The sequence below is a fragment of the Halichoeres trimaculatus genome, unplaced genomic scaffold (assembly GCF_033239565.1).
Source record: "Halichoeres trimaculatus isolate MK-OKI-2021-1 unplaced genomic scaffold, fHalTri1.1 fHalTri1_scaffold_8, whole genome shotgun sequence".
NCBI classification, from domain to species: Eukaryota; Metazoa; Chordata; class Actinopteri; order Labriformes; family Labridae; genus Halichoeres; species Halichoeres trimaculatus.
In genome coordinates, this window is record NW_027437186.1 from 36,737,381 (window position 1) to 36,755,934 (window position 18,554).

General features: G+C 38.2%; 1 protein-coding gene across 5 annotated transcripts in view; it reads right to left on the reverse strand.

Annotated features, from left to right (window-relative positions):
• The window catches only part of macrod2 (mono-ADP ribosylhydrolase 2), a 925,620-nt gene that overhangs the window by 244,054 nt on the left and 663,012 nt on the right, over positions 1 to 18,554 (reverse strand). The window lies entirely within an intron of this gene.

Here is an 18,554-nt window from a genome sequence, read left to right on the forward strand (position 1 = left end):
GTTCGTCCAAAATTTCCAGAGTTTGGGAGAATTTCATGCTGAATAAAAAGTCGTCACCCCATTTGAAAACCACGTGGAGTTCATTAAACAGACATTAGCATTAGCATTAGCTGCTACAGATAGGGCAGAGGGGGTGAACTGTTTGACCTGCAGGTGAAAATATTGAGTAAACATTTTTATTTATTTCACTTTTTGACCCACTAAGTCCTCAATAAACATTTTTTTTATTATTATTTTGCTCAAACTGTTGATTCTTTAAGTGACAATACAGTCATATCACTTTTATACTTAATAAATATAGCATCTGGTCAGTTCAAATATGTTCAGATATGATGTTTCTTTGTATATATCTTTGAGCAAAAAATAGCCATCAACTGTTTAGTTTTGTTAATTTTATTTTTATACATTCTCATTCTTTTATTTTCCCTGATTCATCGATTAATTGTAAATATAATCATCAGAGTAATCGATCACTAAAATAATCGTTAGTTGCAGTCCAGAGTTCAGTATTAAGATTTTTTTTTTGTTTCATGTTTTACAATATTTTATAATATTGGTATTTAAGGTTTTAAAATTGGGAATCTTTGTTAATAATTTTTTTTTTTTTTTTTTTAATTTAAATTTGTCTTTTTTTCTTTTTTTTTAAAATTCTTCATTTCAGCCTTTTTTTTTTTTTTTTTTTTCTTTTTTCAAACTGGATTGGAAAAAATTACCACTCTTCTCCAGCAGAGGGCGAACGTAATTCATGGTTCATTTTTTTTCACTTGGTCTGGTATAGAAAAAAAACAACTAAAAATCGCAAGATTTGGAATATCAAAGAATTGCGATTAAAATTGAATTGGGACCCCCAAATTGTAAAAGAATCCAATCGCAAGAATGGCATACGGTCCTGTCCTAATCTGCTCGACTTAAAACATCTAAAGTAAACAAAAACAAATGTATGCGGTCATGCAGATGCAACATGTAAGAGTAAAACACGCAAAGGAAACATGTTACTGCTATAAAAATACTTTAAAGACTTCAAACTTTTAATTAAAGAAAGGACGCAGCCTGAGGTATTTTCTCTGTGAAGTCAGAGTTCAGCTTTTCTAAGACGCAGCCTCGGCCTAATAACATCACCAACATTAAGACTCGGGCCTCACACACTCTGTGCATGGACACGCTGACATTACCTCATTAACCCTGGTTATCATCCAGCCTCACACTCCATCCTCTGACCTCTCTGACACACACGTTAGACGCCTGTATGTTCCAGGAAGTGCCAAACACACACACTTACACACACATCGAACACACATCTCCACTTCCTACCTGTAAACACAGCTTCTCAGCAGCTAAACATGCCTCCATACACAGCCACACACAGTTTGTCCAAGCAGAAAATTTACAAGAATTAACGAAACAGGAGAGGTTAAATGAACTGCTGTGGTGAGGAATTAGGCTCAGAGTTATTGTTCATTAATTTAGTCCCAAACACAACTTCTGATTCACGAAGCTCTGCACAGAAACAGCAGCTGAATATTTTTAATTTGACTCTGAAATTATCTCAAAGCCTGGACTTAGAAGTAAAATCTCGGTTTTGCACATTCTTTTGCACAAATATCACTTTTTTATTTTAAATTCTAATGAAGTTGTCATACTTTTGATATTTTACAAAACTCAGATAACCAGCAGATTAATAAGATTAATATAAAAAATGATCTCCAGGAAGTGAGAGTTGTTTACTAAAACAAAAGATAATTAAAAGACCAAATAACTCACTTCTGTTGAAACTTTTCATTTAGTACCTAATTAAGTGAAATTAAAGAGCCGTGTGAAACGCCGCCTGAGTGAGTTTAGAAGAAAAACTACACAGAAACAAAGCAGATGATGAAAACAGGCCATAACCACATTTCCCAAAGCAGTACATAGAAAATAAAAACTAACATTTGTTCAGGCTCAACCTCATTAACTGTGAATCCACTTCAGCTCAGAGAGCCGGTGCAGCGCTGACCCTTTGGAGGCATGGTAATCACATAATTATTACTGAATCACAGGAACGCTTTTCCCAATTAGAAGAGTGAATGTTTGTCTGTTTCCTGTAAAATAACAAAAAAATATATATACTGTGCACCTCTGGGTGAGTGTGTTTCTTCTGATTTCTTCATCAGCCTCACACCAGAGGAATAATTACTCCACCGCTCCAAACCTGGGATGTGTTTGTCAGCTGGGAGTGTAAAGGACTTAATGAACTCTTTGTTAAGAGAAGCTCGGGGTGCTCCGTGTCCGAGTTCAGCAACACTGATAAGGTGTGTGTGAACTGCTGCGATGCAGTGTTTTCATGGGTTTAAACGGTTTATAAAAGGCCGGCTGAAGACATGCATGAGGAGAAACACAACAGCTGCTCCACAGACCTGGACGCCTGGCTGTATTGACGCTTTTATTGTTGCAGGGGAGCTTTTTGTCTTTACAAACTGCTTTCATGCTATGGCAGGCGAACACGTGACAGATCTATCGCTGAGCCGAGCGCAGGAATGAAATTGGTATTGATCTTCTTGTGGAAAACTTGGTAAGTCAGCAAATGTCTCAAAATGTTGAAGCAGTCTTTTGAAGTTTGGATAAATTATTCTATACCTCATATTTTAACACTGGCTTCATCTTTAGATTCGTTGTCTGTGGATTCTCCTACCTGCTCGGAAAAATATACATGCAACAGTCCCTCATTTAGTCTGAGAAACACTTGTCTGAAAGCTACAGTCAGGGAAAAAATGAATAGACCATTTTGTTTTCTTCAATTTCCTGTTCATTTTAACGCCTGGTACAACGTAAGGTACATTTGTTTGGACAAACATGGTGAAAACAACAAAAATTCCTTAAAAGAGTTTAATGTAAGGGCTGATACTTCACCATTTTCCACAGTTTTCTTGATAATAACGGAAATCACTGTGGAAGCAGTTGTGTAGCCAGAGTCTGTGCAGTAGAGACTGTGAGGGATTCTGGGAGAATCTGAGTGGAGCTGTGTGACAAAAATAATAATTATTCTTTTCCTTTAGAAAGTCTAATCTCTTCTTGACTCTACCTCCTGACATATTTTACAATCCCCGAAAAAAATACACCAAGATCGGCAGCTGTCAATCATCGTTAAATGTGACGTAAAACCTTGTTTTTAACCTCGTATAACTAATGAAAACGAAACTCTTCAGAAAAAAAGAGGACCTGAATACAAGTCACCCAAATGATATCTTCAAATCACCACACCAATCAAAAGTAAGAAACATTTCTACCAGGTGTATTAATTTTTTAAAGTAAACCACAGCCCATCTGGAATGACTGGGGAGATGGATTCTTCGACATATACTGCAACCGGCCACCAGGGGGAGCAGTTTTTGTGTCATCCTCACTCCAAGCTGAGCTTGGCGTCTTGGCGTCTTGGCGTGCTCTCCACCAGCTTCTGAAGGGCTAGTTACACTTTCGCCTGGCTCTGTTCATATGTGGCGCGCGCACCTCAATAAAGCGCAATGACATTTATGCTTGGCGCATTCTCCGTTGTAATATTTGGCGCAAAGACAGGGGGCGGTAGAGAAAAAAATTTTGCAGAAAGCAATAAAACCAACCAAAAGACGGAGAAGTGAAGTCACCAAACATTGGGACAAAAGTTAGGAATGGAGGAGGAGGAATTATTATGTTTACTGTTGTTGAGCAGACAAAAGCAGCGCCGGAGAAGAAGGTGGTCTGTCCGCCCGTTTCATGCAGCGAGGCATCTGGATGGGGAACACACCCAGCTCGTGAAACCCATGCGGGCTGTAGATGAGAAAATGCACTTCAGCTACTTTGGCATGTCTGCACCGCGCTTCGATGACCTGCTGCATCGCATCGAGCCGTTCCTGCAGCATGAAAGGACCCATCGTTGTCCGGTCAGTTTACAGGAAAGACTGGATGTTACTTTAAGAATCCTCGCTTCTGGTAGTAGCCAGAAAAGTGTTGCTGTTGGAGTCAGCAAGTCTACCCTCTATTTCGTCCATTTTGAAAATCTAGAAGCGTTTAAAAATTTTGGAGGTGCACGACCACGCAAAGCGCCAGCGTGCCCGACTGTCGCGAGGTGCGCATTGACGTCATTCGTGGCCCGCGAACCATGCGACCATGCAATTGCGTCAAGCATTAAGTAGGCTTGACTCTGTTCTTCATTTAGAGTTTGATGATGTTTTTCTCTGGTTTTCAGTTGGATTAAGATCTGCTGATTGAGCTGGCCGAGGCAGGGTCTGAATGTTCAAGTTCTCCATCCAGGCTCTAACTGACCTCCCCGTGTGGTAAGGGACAGCGTCTTGTTGGAAAATCCAGTCGTTTGAGTCATGAAAGAGTTTTCCAGCTGATGGAAGAAGACTGGTTTCAAGAGTAGACCTGTACGTGACCTGGTTCATTCACCGTTCCACCCAGACTGAAACAACCCCAGACCGTCACTGATCCACCTCCAGGTTTTACTGTAGGGTCAGACAGTCTGGTCTGTAGGCTTCTCCAGGCCTCCTCTTAACCAGGAAGTTGTCTGGAGTGAACATCAGCTCCAAACTGGATCCATCCCTGAAGAGAACCTTCACCCAGTCCCCAACAGTCCAATCCTTGATCCCTAGCAGAGAGTACCTGGGTCTTCCTCTGCCTCTGATTGATGAAGAGCTTCTTCTGTGTCCTGTGTGACTTCAGACCAGCTTCAAGAAGTCGGCTTCTAACTGTCCTTACTGAGCGATGAGAGCTCGGTTATCTCGTGGGGTAGAAAGACGTTTCCTACCTCGACCAGCTGCAGTTTGGTGGCACCATGTTGGGCTTGGTTTGTCTTGGAGATCTTCAGTTTTTTGACTTCCTGTCTCTCACTCAGGACAATTTCCAGCAGAGCCAAGATGGCCGCCTTTGTGGCTTCATGTTGTTCTTTTATTTCAGGCGTAATGTGAGAGCTGAAGATTTCTGGGATGAGCCGCAGCTTGAATGGAAGCAGGAAACCACACGGGTTTGATAATTTGGTAGAAGGACGCCGATTTCAGAAAATATAGCCTATATACAATCTTTTTCTTCAGTTTCTGAAACTCTCATGCACTCGAGAGCTTTGGTTTTAAGCATAAAGGTCTGTTTATCCACGCCGTCCGTGGGCAGAGCCGGCCCCAGCAGCACTCTCGCTTTAATGCTCGCCACAACACAAAGCTATAAATCTGAGCGCGCCCAGAGCGAAGAGAAACCAGCACTAATTAACAGTAGCGGGATGATAGGTCAAGGCCTGTGTCGTATTAGTGTGAGAAAACACTATTTTTCAATTTATAGCACATACTGCTCTGCTGTGCTTTAAGTAATAAAGATTTAAGCCTGCATGAATAAAACTATATTTACTGTACACACACTGGTGCAGGTTTTCGACCCCGGTTTATTCCAGCAGCGTGAACATATGGGCTTTCAAATTAGACAGCTACATTTTCTTTATACGACTGACACTTTGGATACGATGGCTGCCTCGGGGAATGTCCACAAAGCAAGATCGCTGATCCAAAGCAAAGCCTAATTTAGGCGCACGGCACAGAATGGCTTTTCAATGAATACGTCCAGGCCTTAAAAGGACTCCTGTCCAAGGACGTGGAGGAGCTGAGAGGAGGTCAGCCGTCCCTGGGTGCAGACCTGTGGGCCGCCGCCTCACGCTTTGATCCGAGCTGTGATGATGGCGCAGCGGGCACGCGCTCAGGAGTGGAGGGATTAGGGACAGCGGGGACACGGGGACTGACGGCTTCTTTTGTGTTGGTTTAAACCTCATTTTGGGCAGAACTGCAGACGGCGTGCAAACCGGTGGCTCCTCTAAGGTGTTTCTTTTTGGGGATATAAAATCCTCAACTCTTAAAGGAGAGATCAAAGGCGAGTCGGGCTCATTGATAACTGTATAATAGCTCACTTAAAGAGAACAGCATTTCGCTGAGATGGGCGACTGGTTCAAACTGCCAGCTATTAGTCATGCTGTCGGCTCATTTACATACGTGTTTTATTGTCTCATGGGCGAAGGCTACTGCTCCTGCTCGCATTTATTGCACCGGGGCTACATCTAATGATATTCACACCTACGGCGGAAAAACAAAGGCTGTTGTATCTCTTTGTCTCCGTATGAAAGGCTCTTGAAAGGTGACAATGTGAATGCACATTTTAGATTTGTGCCATTCTTTGAAGAGCTTTTATCCTCTCTTGTCTGGAGCCAGATAACGCTGCATAAAAGCAGCGCCGTGCTTTTTGCAGACTGAATATAAAATCAGAAAAGCAGACATACTTTATATAGAAGAGAAAAGTGTTGAGTTAGAAAAATCAGGCTTGACTCGCTGCTCCTCTGCACGTTTTTCAAACTACTCCTCAAAGTAATTATTGATACACTGTGACTGCGGTAATTTGGCCAGAGCTGCAGAATTTGTTTAACAAATGGGAGTGGCTGTTTCGCTTATGGCCGTTCTGGCTGAGCCTTTAATTCTGTCAACATTAGCTTTGGCTCTAAAACGTGGAGCAGATCAGATAAAACAACAAACGTGAAGTTACACACTGCAGTGGACATTAAGGACGTACTTTACTGACTGCAGCACCAAGGGCTGGGCATCGTTTCTCTGTCTCAGGGGTTTGCAACCTGCAACCTTTACTTTCATTAGAGCCATTTAGCCTCAACTCACATTGATAGAAACATTCTGGAGCCACAGACTCTACTTTATCTTCACAATAAAAACTATAGTGTTAAAAACTATGTAAGTGTCTAAAATTCTATACATAGTTAAAATCTAGTAAAAAAAAATATTGAAACAAGAAGTTATTTTGGCATTTAAAATTGTACACCTGAAGTCTTTTTTTTTTTTTGATCATTTAAAAAAATGTTTAAAAAATGTGAAATTTATAAAATGCTGAAAAAAATAAAAAAATTGCAAAAATTAAAAGAGAAAATTTTCAGAAAAATTCCGAATCACATTTGTTTTAAATCCGAAAATTTCTAAATGTTTTGAAATCTCAAAAAAGCAAAAATAAATAAATAAATTTAAAAAACTAACTAAGGTTCTAAATATAGTTAAAATCTAGTAAATAGTTATCGAAAATAATGGGTATTATGGCTTTTGTAATTGTAAACATTGAACTCTTTTTTTTTTTTTTGATAATTTGAAAAAAAAAAGTTCAAAAACTGTGAAATTAATAAAATGCCAGAAAAAAAAATTGCAAAATTCAAAGATGAAATTCAAAAAAAAATATCCGAAATTACATTAAAAAAAAAAAAAAAATCTGAAAATTGCTTAATTTTTTGAAGTCTCAAAAATGCAAAAATAAATAAATAAATTTAACAATGTCAAAACTGCAAATTGCACAAAAAATTGAAATTTACAAAAATTTGCATTTTTTTTTTAATTTTGAAAGTTTGCAAAATTAATTATATTTTATAAATCTGGAAAATTTTTTCAAAGTTTCTGAAATTATATTTGAATTTGATAACATATATTGATAATGTCTCTTGACTTATTTACTATTCATGTATCTTTTAATAATTTTTTGAATTTGTTTTTTGCTAATGTTTTACCACAAATCAAGCATGTATATTAATCTTGCATGTTGTCAGTTAAATGAATCCATCCGCACAGAATTAAAATCAGTATTTTCTTCCAGATTAGTCTTTTTGTAGATGTAGTTATCTTCCCAGGGCTGTAAAACTTGAGGTTAGACACAGGTGCATGGAAAGTTGGTTGGCTGTTGATGTTGTAGGAGGTGAAGTAGAGCGGTGGCAGGCTTTATTGACAGATGGGATGAAGATTTAGTTCAACTTAATGTAAACACAGGTTTTTATTTAGTGTCAATGTCAATTTCCTTTCCCTCCTTTCTGCTCTCCCAGTTAATATTCCTCCAAATGCCAAATATTGGCTCCAATAATCAGTCTATTCTATTCTATTCTATTCTATTCTATTCTATTCTATTCTATTCTATTCTATTCTATTCTATTCTATCTCTCACAGATGATACAGTCTCTACTCTAACTTTGTGTTGTTGTCTCTACAGGTTTTTGCTCACTGGATGGTTTTTACACTGTTCCCTTTGCCCTGAAGGAAAGCAGCTAACGGCTAAGCTAACCACACACAGACAGCACCAGTTAAGACACACTCTTCCTCTGCAAAGCAGTGTGTGTGTGTGTGTGTGTGTGTGTGTGTGTGTTTGTTTGTGAATTAGCATTATGAATTAGCTCTGTTAGCTTAAAGATCCTGTGTGTGTTTTCATGCTTTTGGCTTCGATATTTTCCAGTGAAGTGTTAACATGAAACATTTGAAACCAGGTTATTAATCGACCTCACCAGGAGCGTGTCTCCAGCTACAGTTAGCCTCTCTGTTTAGCGCTCTGAAATGGAAAACGAGGGCAGCACACACTCTCTGTTTTGCATTGCTTTGCGTTTCTCTCTGAATCGCTTTAGCTCAGAATGTGCATCATTTCATAAATCACCTGCACCGTGTGTTTTGCTGCCTCTCTAATTTAACCTGTGTGGATGGTGCATTTACAGAAATTACAGAGCTGTGTTGGACACCAGGTAATGGAGATAATATGGCAAACAATCTGTTTTTATTCTAGTGTGGGTTTAAAAACAGAGATAAAAGGCTGATCCTGGCGTCTGACGCTGATTTATCTGCTCTTCTCTCAGCCCATAGAGGGAAACCTTTTCTTTAGTCGTCTGAGGAATCTGAAGATGTGTTGCTTTGTGCCAATATGCAACAGTTTGAGGACGCTCTGATACTTGAGAAATATCTTAGAAATGCACAACTGATGCCAAAGCAAACAAAGTCCCTGATGTGTTTGTTCGGGCTGCAGGAAATAATAATTCTGTGTTTGGCTGAAGTTTTGTATTAAGAGATGACAGTTTTTCAAGGATATGGTCTCTGCTCTTTTCTCTGTTGGAGCTTGAACATCATAAAATAACTTTTGCCTTTTTCAGCCTCATTCGTTTCACTTCCTGTTTGAGAATCAGAGGACACACACTTCCGTTTGTCATCTGACGTAAACACTGTATAACAGTCATCACAACAGGATGAACTGCAGCGAGGACCTCAACGACACTTCATCTAATCCCAGCTCTCTGCACCTTCCTTCACGCCCAGCAGCTCCCGTCTGAAGCTCACAGCCTGCTCTTCAACCCGAGAGCGACGAGCACATAATACACCTGCCTGTCACGTAAGAAACTTGTGTTATTCATGGCAGGTAGAGGATGTGAGGGATCAGCAGATGTGAAAGTGGTGGTAGGAGTGCTCCCCAAGGCTTGGTGCAATCTTCGAGTCACGCTGTCACTCCGGCACCTCGGCGCAGGGTGTGGGTGTAAAGTATGGGGCTGTAAAAGCAGTGTTTGGAAACACCGGGGCGTTAGTGGATTTATTGAGTGTAAAGTCATCTGAAGGATCGCCTTTTCTAAGTATTCACCTTCAGATCTTCAGGATTTATTTCCCCCAAGTGTCCGGAGCTAATCAAAATCATATTTGCAGGAATCAAATTTTAGCTTTACTGAACAAACGACTAAGAACCAGATGCTGAAAAATGAGCAAAATTCCTACAGTAACTCTGCAGGGTGCCATCCTTCCCTTGCCCTTTGGCCTTTCTTTAATTAATAATATAAAATGAGAGATCTGATGAGTGTTTTTAGAATGTAATGGAACTAAAATGTGGACAAATGATGTGATGGATGAGCTGCAAAAATGTTAACAGGAAAAAGTTTGAAGACCCATGTAAAGACGTCGACTGACTGAGCTGTTTGACTTGTTCGCCAGTTGTGTAGAGAAAATATATGCTCAAAATTATTCAGCTTAGACCAGGGGTCTGCAAACTTTACTTTCATAGGAGCCATTTTTCCTCAGCTCATCTGGAGTAAAGTCACTCAGGAGCTACAAAATCTACTTTATCTTCACAACAAAGACTATAGGTTTACAATATTTAGTGATAAATTATCTCTAAAAAAATAGGTTGTTTAAATTTACAAAATTGTGCATGTGACGTCAGTTTTTTTTTTAATTTTTAATAAATTTTCTTTAAATAAAAAAATAGAAATTCCAAAAATTGCAAAATAAACTCAAAAAGTGAAAAAATATCACAAATTAACTGTTTTTTTTTTTTTTTAAAAATGGCAATCTTTTGAAAAAAAGGAAAATTGCAAAAAAAATTTCAAGTATTCGCAGAAACTTTGTAAAAAAAAGTTTCAAGTTCAAGAAATTTAAAAAAAAGAAATTTAGAAAATTTGCAAACAAACCCCAAAAGTTTCAAAATATTACAAAAAAAAACTGAAATAAAAAAATGGCAATATTTTGAAAAAAGAAAAGAAAATTTGCAAAAAGAGTTTTGAATATTTGCAGAAATTTTGTTAAAAAAAATGTTCCAAGTTCCAGAAAAAAAATTGGAATTTAGAAAATTTCTAAAAAAAAAAAAAGAAACTCAAAAAGTTGCAAAATATCATAAATAAACTGAAATTTAAAATAATGTCAATCTTTTGAAGAACAAAAATGAAATACAGAAAATTAGAAAAAAAAAAATTCCAAAATTTGCAGAAATTTTGTTAAATAATGTTTCCAAGTTCCAGGAAAAAAAACTGGAATTTAGGAAAACTGGCAAAAATAAATAAATAAATAAATAAATAAATAAGTTTATATTTCAAAAATATACAAAAATTTGAAAAAAAAAAAAGAAACTTCAAATTTGACGCTCAAAAAAAATCCAACAAATCAGAAATTTTAAAATAAAAAAATAAATAAATTAGAAAAAAATTAAAAATTTTTGAAAGAATACTTGAGAACATATATTGATTATAGCTCAACTTTTTTACGCATGATTTGATTGAGAGCCAGTGTCCTTAATCAGCAATATCCTCTGTAAGAAAAGTAAAAATTCTTTAGTTTAATAATATTTTTTAAAGCTACAAGGAGCCACTGCAAAGGGGTCAAAGAGGTGCACGAGGCTCCAGAGTCGCAGGTTGAAGACCCTTGGTTTAGTCAATACAAAGGGAAATATGACGGGAAAGGGTCTTTTCTGTGCGTGCACGAAGCCGTGGTCATCATTAAGGAGCTTAATAGACCATGTCGCCTGTAGGACCTGACAGGAGGAGCTGGGCGCTGAGGAGGAAGCAGAGAGAGGGTCACCTTCACGTAGAGACAGCTCTGTCACACTGAGGCCACGCACGGAGCCGCTGTGCCACCCTGGCCCGAACCCAGACTGTACATGTCCCTGACCAACCAAGCAGAACAACAAATCTCCCACCTCCTCCTCCAGGCTTCAGCTGAACAGGAAAAAGTCCTAAAAAGAGCGTGCAGGGCCGTCCTGCTGCTCTCTGTGTACATGAGGTTTTTGTTAAATACAGCTGAATCCCATTTCAATGTGCTGCTATGTTTGTCTGAGCGCAGGTGCATCTCTAAATGAGGAGGAATGAGGAGGGACCCGAAGCCCACAGACGTCCCAGGCGGCTGAGAGGGGACATGCCACTCAAGGTCACGGTGAATTGCAGCGGCGCTGGCAGAGCAGATTGATTGGGAGTACAGGGAGCAGCTGGCTGAGAGGGAACAGGAAGGTGACTGAGGGAATCACCAGGTGGCTTCAGTGAATTATGACACCGTCCATCCACAGCTCTCTGTCTCCTGCACGCTGGTACCAAGCCGTCCTGTTACGACCTGCTCACGTCCTGAAAGACGTCTGATTTCCACGCAGCGAAGTATCACACAGAGGCTGTACCACTTGGTCAGAAACCAGAGCTGTTGCTGAGGTTTGATTGGAACTATATGAATAACTTTTTTCACAAATGGCCAGAGGATAATACAGCTAATTACAGCTTCTAAAAGTGGAGTTGGTCATGAATATTGATAAAGCATTAATTAGTTACTAAAAGTGGAAAAACCATTTTCTCTGGGCCAAATACATCACATGTTTTTGGAGCAAAAATGTACTGCATCACTTCACAGGAGCGGGGATTAATATTCTGCTGCGATAAATAATGTAAGCAAACACTTCTGCCACTCAAAAATGGCTTCACTTTGGGGAAAAATACAAGCATTAAAGGAAAATAGTGCTGTTTTTTTTCACAACATCTCTCCATCAAGTGAAGCAGAGAGCGGGAATTGAATTCAGCGATGGTTATAATCATGTACAAATGGAGGATCATCATGTAGGTCATCATAATTACATCTGAAGGAGCTCGATATTCCACGCACACACACAGACTTCTGCATGACTCAGCCCTGTGCTGCAGGAGCAGAAGGAGCACTCTTGCAGGACAGGGCTCAGGTGGGGAGCTAATATTCCCTCACATTAAGACTCTGGAGCTGTGATGGCCTTGATAAAGCCAAAGTGATCTGATTTGTGTTTTTATCTCACACTACTTCACTCCAATTCTGCAACCGAGCCGCTCCACAGCACTTTGACTACAGATGAAAAAGAAACTGAAACTTAAAACAAGAACGAAGAGAATAGAATATACTTAATTTATCGCAGAGAGGGAATTCAGAAGTAAAATAAACAATACAAAAGAAAAAGAAAATTAACAAAAAACAAAAAAAAAAAAAAACAAAAAAAAAAAACCACTAAATAAAAAAGGGGAAAAAATTAAATATAATAATAATAATAATAAAAACACATTAAATAATAATAAAAATAATAATAATAATAATAATAATAATAATAATAATAATAATAATTATTATTATTATTAATATTATTATTATTATTATTATTATTATTATTATTATTATTATTATTATTATTATTATTATTATTATTATTATTATTATTTTTATATATTTTTTTTTTTTTGTATTTTTTTTTTTTACAAGAAAATACCAAATCAAGACATTTTTCAGTCTCCTATACTTCATTTGATATCTTTGCTTTCCTGCAGAGGCTAAGACCTTCATGTTGAAAGGCCCCAGATTTGAACCCATGCATATAAAAATCTAAAGAAAGTAAAACAAAACAAAACAAAAAATAAAAAAAATAAAAAATAATAAACAAATAAATAAACAAATAATTAAATAAATAAATAATCTAAAAAAATAAATTGAAAAATAAAATATAATTTAACAATTAAAATGAATAAATTAGTAATAATAATAATAATAATAATAATAATAATAATAATAATAATAATAATAATAATAATAATAATAATAAAGGAAATGCCAAATAAAGACATTTTTCAGCCTTCTGTCCTCCATCTGATATCTCCGCTTTCCTGCAAAGAGGCTAAGACCTTTATGTTGAAAGGCCCCAGATTTGAGTCCATGCATATTGTCATTACCAGGGGTTTAGAGATGTGACTTTAGATACTGAGCTTAGCAAGATTTGGAGGTTATCTCGGCATTTCAAGCCGTGTGCAAAAAAAGTCGAACCATGAAACAAGATTCCCCAGGGTTTGTTCCTGAGGGCACTTCCCTCAGCACGTGGCGACTAAAGCTTTACTGGATTCACCTACATGTGAGATAAACAGGAGGATATAGGTAGGTTGATATGGGGCCTAAATGTAAATCTGTTCTGCCTGTTCCTACATTAACAGTATCATTCATAAAAGGCAGGCATGACATTTACGGTACCAAGGTCAGTGGTTGACAATGAAAGAAATGTTTAATCTGCTAAATTAGCCCGTGAAATGAATACTCCAGTAGGCCACTTCATAATGATTTAATGCCAACATGTCGTATAATTTTTAATTAACTTGGAACAGAAGAGAACGGGAAAGGTGGGGTTGTAACTCAAGGAGCGGCTTCACATTAAAATCAGGTGTCTGATATTCAGCTGCTAAACGCTCCCTCTATCACAAATTAAATCACAGGGAGAATCATATAATTCATGTGGAGAGGGAAATGGTCTGTTTCAGAGAGAGATGCAGATGAAACGGGTAAATCAGACTGTCTGGCTGCTCTTTCAAAGCACTTTTTGTCCAAAAACAGAAATAAAACTCATACAAGTTAAACAAGATGAGAAGTATCCGGACACAGAGTAGAGAGATCCTGGTTCACCCTGTAAGGGTCTTAATCTGCCATAACAGCGGCATGTGTTATGATTAGCTGCTAGCTAAAGCTAAAAACTCACAACTTACTCATTGAGCTAGAAAATTAAGTTCCTCAGATTCCAGCGTTGTTTTATTTTACTTAACCTTTCTTTAACCAGGTTGGTCCCAGTGAGATTATAAACTTCTTTTTAAAGGGAGACCTAGCCGAAACAGGCAGCAGCAAAAACACAACAAAGTCACAGACAGGAACCGCGTTATAACACTGACATCTTATAGACCCCAACACCATGTCTTTCCCCTTTCCCCAGTTTGTGTCCAGGTGTTTGGGACAGAGAGCATTAAGGGGTCCTGAGAATACAGAGAGTACTGTCTGGATTTGTTAAAGCTACCAAAGAACCAGGGGTCCACGAACATGTGGCTAGAAATCATATCTTGACATTTATTTGTTCCTGATTTCAGCGCCAGGAAAACACACAATGCAAAGCCTGAAAGCTACAAAAGCCTCTACATGATTCAATTTACAGTACTAAGTGTATTCACCCAAGTGAATACACCTATTATCTATTTGTACTTTTGGTATTTAACATAGACTATTATTTATGAAGGTTTAGTCTCTGCGACGGTATCAAGTTAATATCAAGTACTCTATCCAACACACAAAAAAAGTTTCAGCTATGAAAAATATGACGAAGAAAAAATGCTAACATTTAGAGATTTCGTAATTTAAGGAATGATTGAACCCAAAAATACAGCATATATTAACATTAACTAGCTCAAAATGGGAACAGCAAATCCAGCTTTCGTTGCCTTTATTGTTTCTCCAAATTGCAGCGATTCATCAGTTTCTCTCCTCTTTGTCTTTCAGCAGCCTGTCAAAAGATCGCTCTGATTGCTTTTCAAACCTGTTAGTTCAATCAATCGAGCAACAGCTCTTTCTCATTTTTGATTTTGTTTTTGAGTTTAGACGCTATTAGAGCCAACACTGCCACTCATCTCCCTCTTTCTGCCACTCAGTGGGCGTAACCACAGCGACTCCCGCTTGCTGTGACACGTGCATACCCTCTGCATTAAAAACAAGTGCCAAAAAACTAAACTATAGTATAAAAAAATATAATAGCCCAAAAGTATCTAAAATAATAAATAGAATAAATTTACTATGAACAGAATAAAAAATTGTAAATGTATGTATATAGAGGCAGCAGTAATAAATATGGAGACACTGTGCAGAGGCAAGCAGGTACAAAAGATTTCCACGATCCAAAACAAGTCCAAAGGTTGCAGCAATGAGGTGCTTTTTGCGTTAAAAGAAAAACACAACTTGTTTCTGAAATAAAAACCCAGCTTCAGACCCAGCTTTTTCACAGGACACACAACATGTGATTTAAAATTCAATGAGTCATTGATCAATATACCAAGGTATTTGTAACAGAGTACAACCTCAATCTGCTTTCCAAGTGATCCAAGTTGTGAGAGATTTCACAGCCAAAGTAAATTCTCAAAACTGATGCATGAAGGCAGATTTTTACCTGGTTGGGTTCTTCTGCTTCTGAAATTTTCTTGAACCTCTGACTCTTCCAAAGCCCTCAATGTGTGTGAGTGTTAGACTTCTTTAATTTGTCCAACATCTTTTTTACAACTCCAGTGGCCTGATCTACTAAGATCCCAAATAAGGAACACCAAACTGTGTGTGCAAACTAAAAATTTGCACATGCTATTAGTGGCCGTGTTGTGGTAGAACTACTAATATTGTTTGTGCAATAACAGGTGAAATAAATACTGATAAAACGAAGAACTATTCATCCATCTATCCGAACTGGTGACCACCTTCCTGTGAGGCTGCAGCGCCACCATGCAGCCCATGAAGAACTGATGCCATAAATTTATAATAAGGCACAATAATGACGTTGAAATGCAGAAAAGAAAATGTAGCTATCACTAAATGAAGGAAATCAAATAGGATGGTAAAAAAACAGGAGATATTGAAATAAATAAATAAATAAATAGAAAAAAAGAAAAATCAATAAAACCAAATGTTGAGTTCTGGTTCAATAACAACCCCTGTTTTCTTTGTTTTGAACTCACACTAATGCTGTTCCTCCATGAACACTTTCAAACTCTCAGCCAGAACACAAACACCACTGAAAGTAAATGAGATCAAAATTTTCAGGGTTAGAAATCAGAATCTTCTGCCTCTGTAGCAAATCTCCAGCATCAAAGCTGGACAATCCTGTGGTGTCGGAGCTGATATATGTCTCTCATAAACCTGTACAAGGTGCTGCAGCGCCTCCTGAATCGCTGAGCAGGCCTCCATTGGGCCAGTTTAAAACCCTGAGTCAATCAGCTCAGGCCAGGCACGGCGCGTCAGCCCTCGTTAGCGGTGACCTTGGGAGATAATAATGGCACTAAACTGGGTGTATGTGTGGGGTAATAGGGCCGTGATTAAAGAATTATGTAGGAGAGCATAAACATTGGCGCGTCTGCCAATGCACGCAATCATTCACCTGAGCCTGAGGGTGGACTGCTGCAGGTCTGATAACAGGATGATGAGGCTGCACGACCCCAAACTTATGCACGTGTGTGAGTTCAGTCGTAGATATTCAGAGCTGAATTCATTAACATCACTTTCCAAACAAAGCACGTCCTTAGCTGGACTGTGGAAGAACAGGCTCCAATATGGCTGCCAGTGGGGGCCTCTCTGTGTCGTTATTTTGTTATTGTCTCGACTTTGGCGCCCCCTGTGGACAATCCATGTATCTATCTGTTAACCTATGTGTGTTTGAGTAGTATATTTTAGAAAACAGAATAGTGGACTCCTGAATCTGTATGGGTTTTTTTTAGAAGCTCACAAACAGGGATCAGTAGTAATTTAAGTCTTTTGTGACCATCGTAAAACTCTACACAAGAGCTTTATGTTAGAATTTAACCCAAAAACTCCAACAACCTGACACAAAATGGAAAATGGTAACTACAACACAAGCCAATCCCAATTCTACCCCTTAGTCCTCGGTTTTGTTTGAGCACGTCCAGTGAAGAGGTGTCCCAATTCTCCGAAAGGTGAAGAGCTACACAGCTCCTGAATCTAACACAGAGACCTCACTAGAAATAAGGGGTATGACAAATTTCACATGATATGGATCCAATCCTTTGTTACTTCATGTAAATATTAGCCATGTTTTGTATTTTTGGTTGTATTTTGAAATCACTGGTTATAATAATCTAGCTAATGCTGCTTTAGCAACAGTTACGGCTAATAATAGCTACAGCAATGTCAGAGCAAGGTCACACATTCACAGCAAACAGACTTCACTTTGACAGATAAGCTGCATTCAGGAGCTGATTTAGCTACATAAGCTATGATAAGCTAGCATTACAGTATTCAGTAGCTACATAATATAGCTCTCAGTACTTTAATGTTCGCTTAGCATTAGCTAGTTTCTCGCCCTAGTCTGACATCAGTTTATCATCACTTTGTAGAAACGTGTTCACTTTAGAAGAGAAGAAACAGTCGCTCTGACAGCTAGCAAGCGTCTGGAGGTGATGATGCAGTGGAGATCGAGTAGTGTGTTGTTGTTAAGATACTTTTTTTTTTTACCTCTTCCCCTTGGTTCTCAAAATAGCGGGACAGGCAAAAGGAGTTGAAGAAAGGGAAGGGGTAAGAGTGATGATCGGGATTGGTCCCAAGTTTCAGCACATGATTATCTGGTCAGCCTTGATTTAAACTGGAAAAAACTGAAATCTTATCAAATTTTTTTTGTCTTTCTTTCAGTAGAAAATGTCTTTTTAGACTTAATATGAGCCACATTCACCTGACCAGTCCAGAAAAATGATTAACACTTTATATTAAGGTCCTGTAATAAACATTAATCAGACCTTTTTAAGTACTTATAAGATGCTTATTAACATTATTTGTTTATAAGACTATATAACTGCTTAATAAGTGTTTAATACGGTCATTGTTACTACAGTATAGTTACTACAAGACAACTTAATCTATAAGCTATATGGAACCTAACCCTCTTTGTTTTTTGTCGTCTGCTTTTGTCTCTCATGGGCCCTACCCCAGCCCTTCCCCTAAACCTAACCATTCAGGGCCCCATGCCTAAACCTAACCATTCAGGGCCCCATGCCTAAACCTAACCATTCAGGGCCCCATGCCTAAACCTAACCATTCAGGGCCCCATGCCTAAAGCTAACCATTCAGGGCCCCATGCCTAAACCTAACCTGTGGGGCCTAACCCTTACAATGACCTTATTAAACACTTATCAAGCAGTTATATAGTCTTACAAACAAATAATAATGTCAATAAGCATCTTATAAGTACTTACAAAGGTCTTATTAATGCTTATTACAGGACCTTAATATAAAGCGATACCGAAAAATGTCCTATTTCAAGATATTTAAAGACAAAAATCAGCTCTGAATTGCAATTGTAACAACTAAAAAAAGAATTTTCATGGAACAAGAGAAATGTTAGACAAATTTCCCAGTCACAGGTGCAGCCATTAAAGCAGTCGTGCAGCCAGAATCTGTGCAGGAGAGATGATGAGGGATTCTGGGAGAATCTGAGTGGAGTTGGGTGAC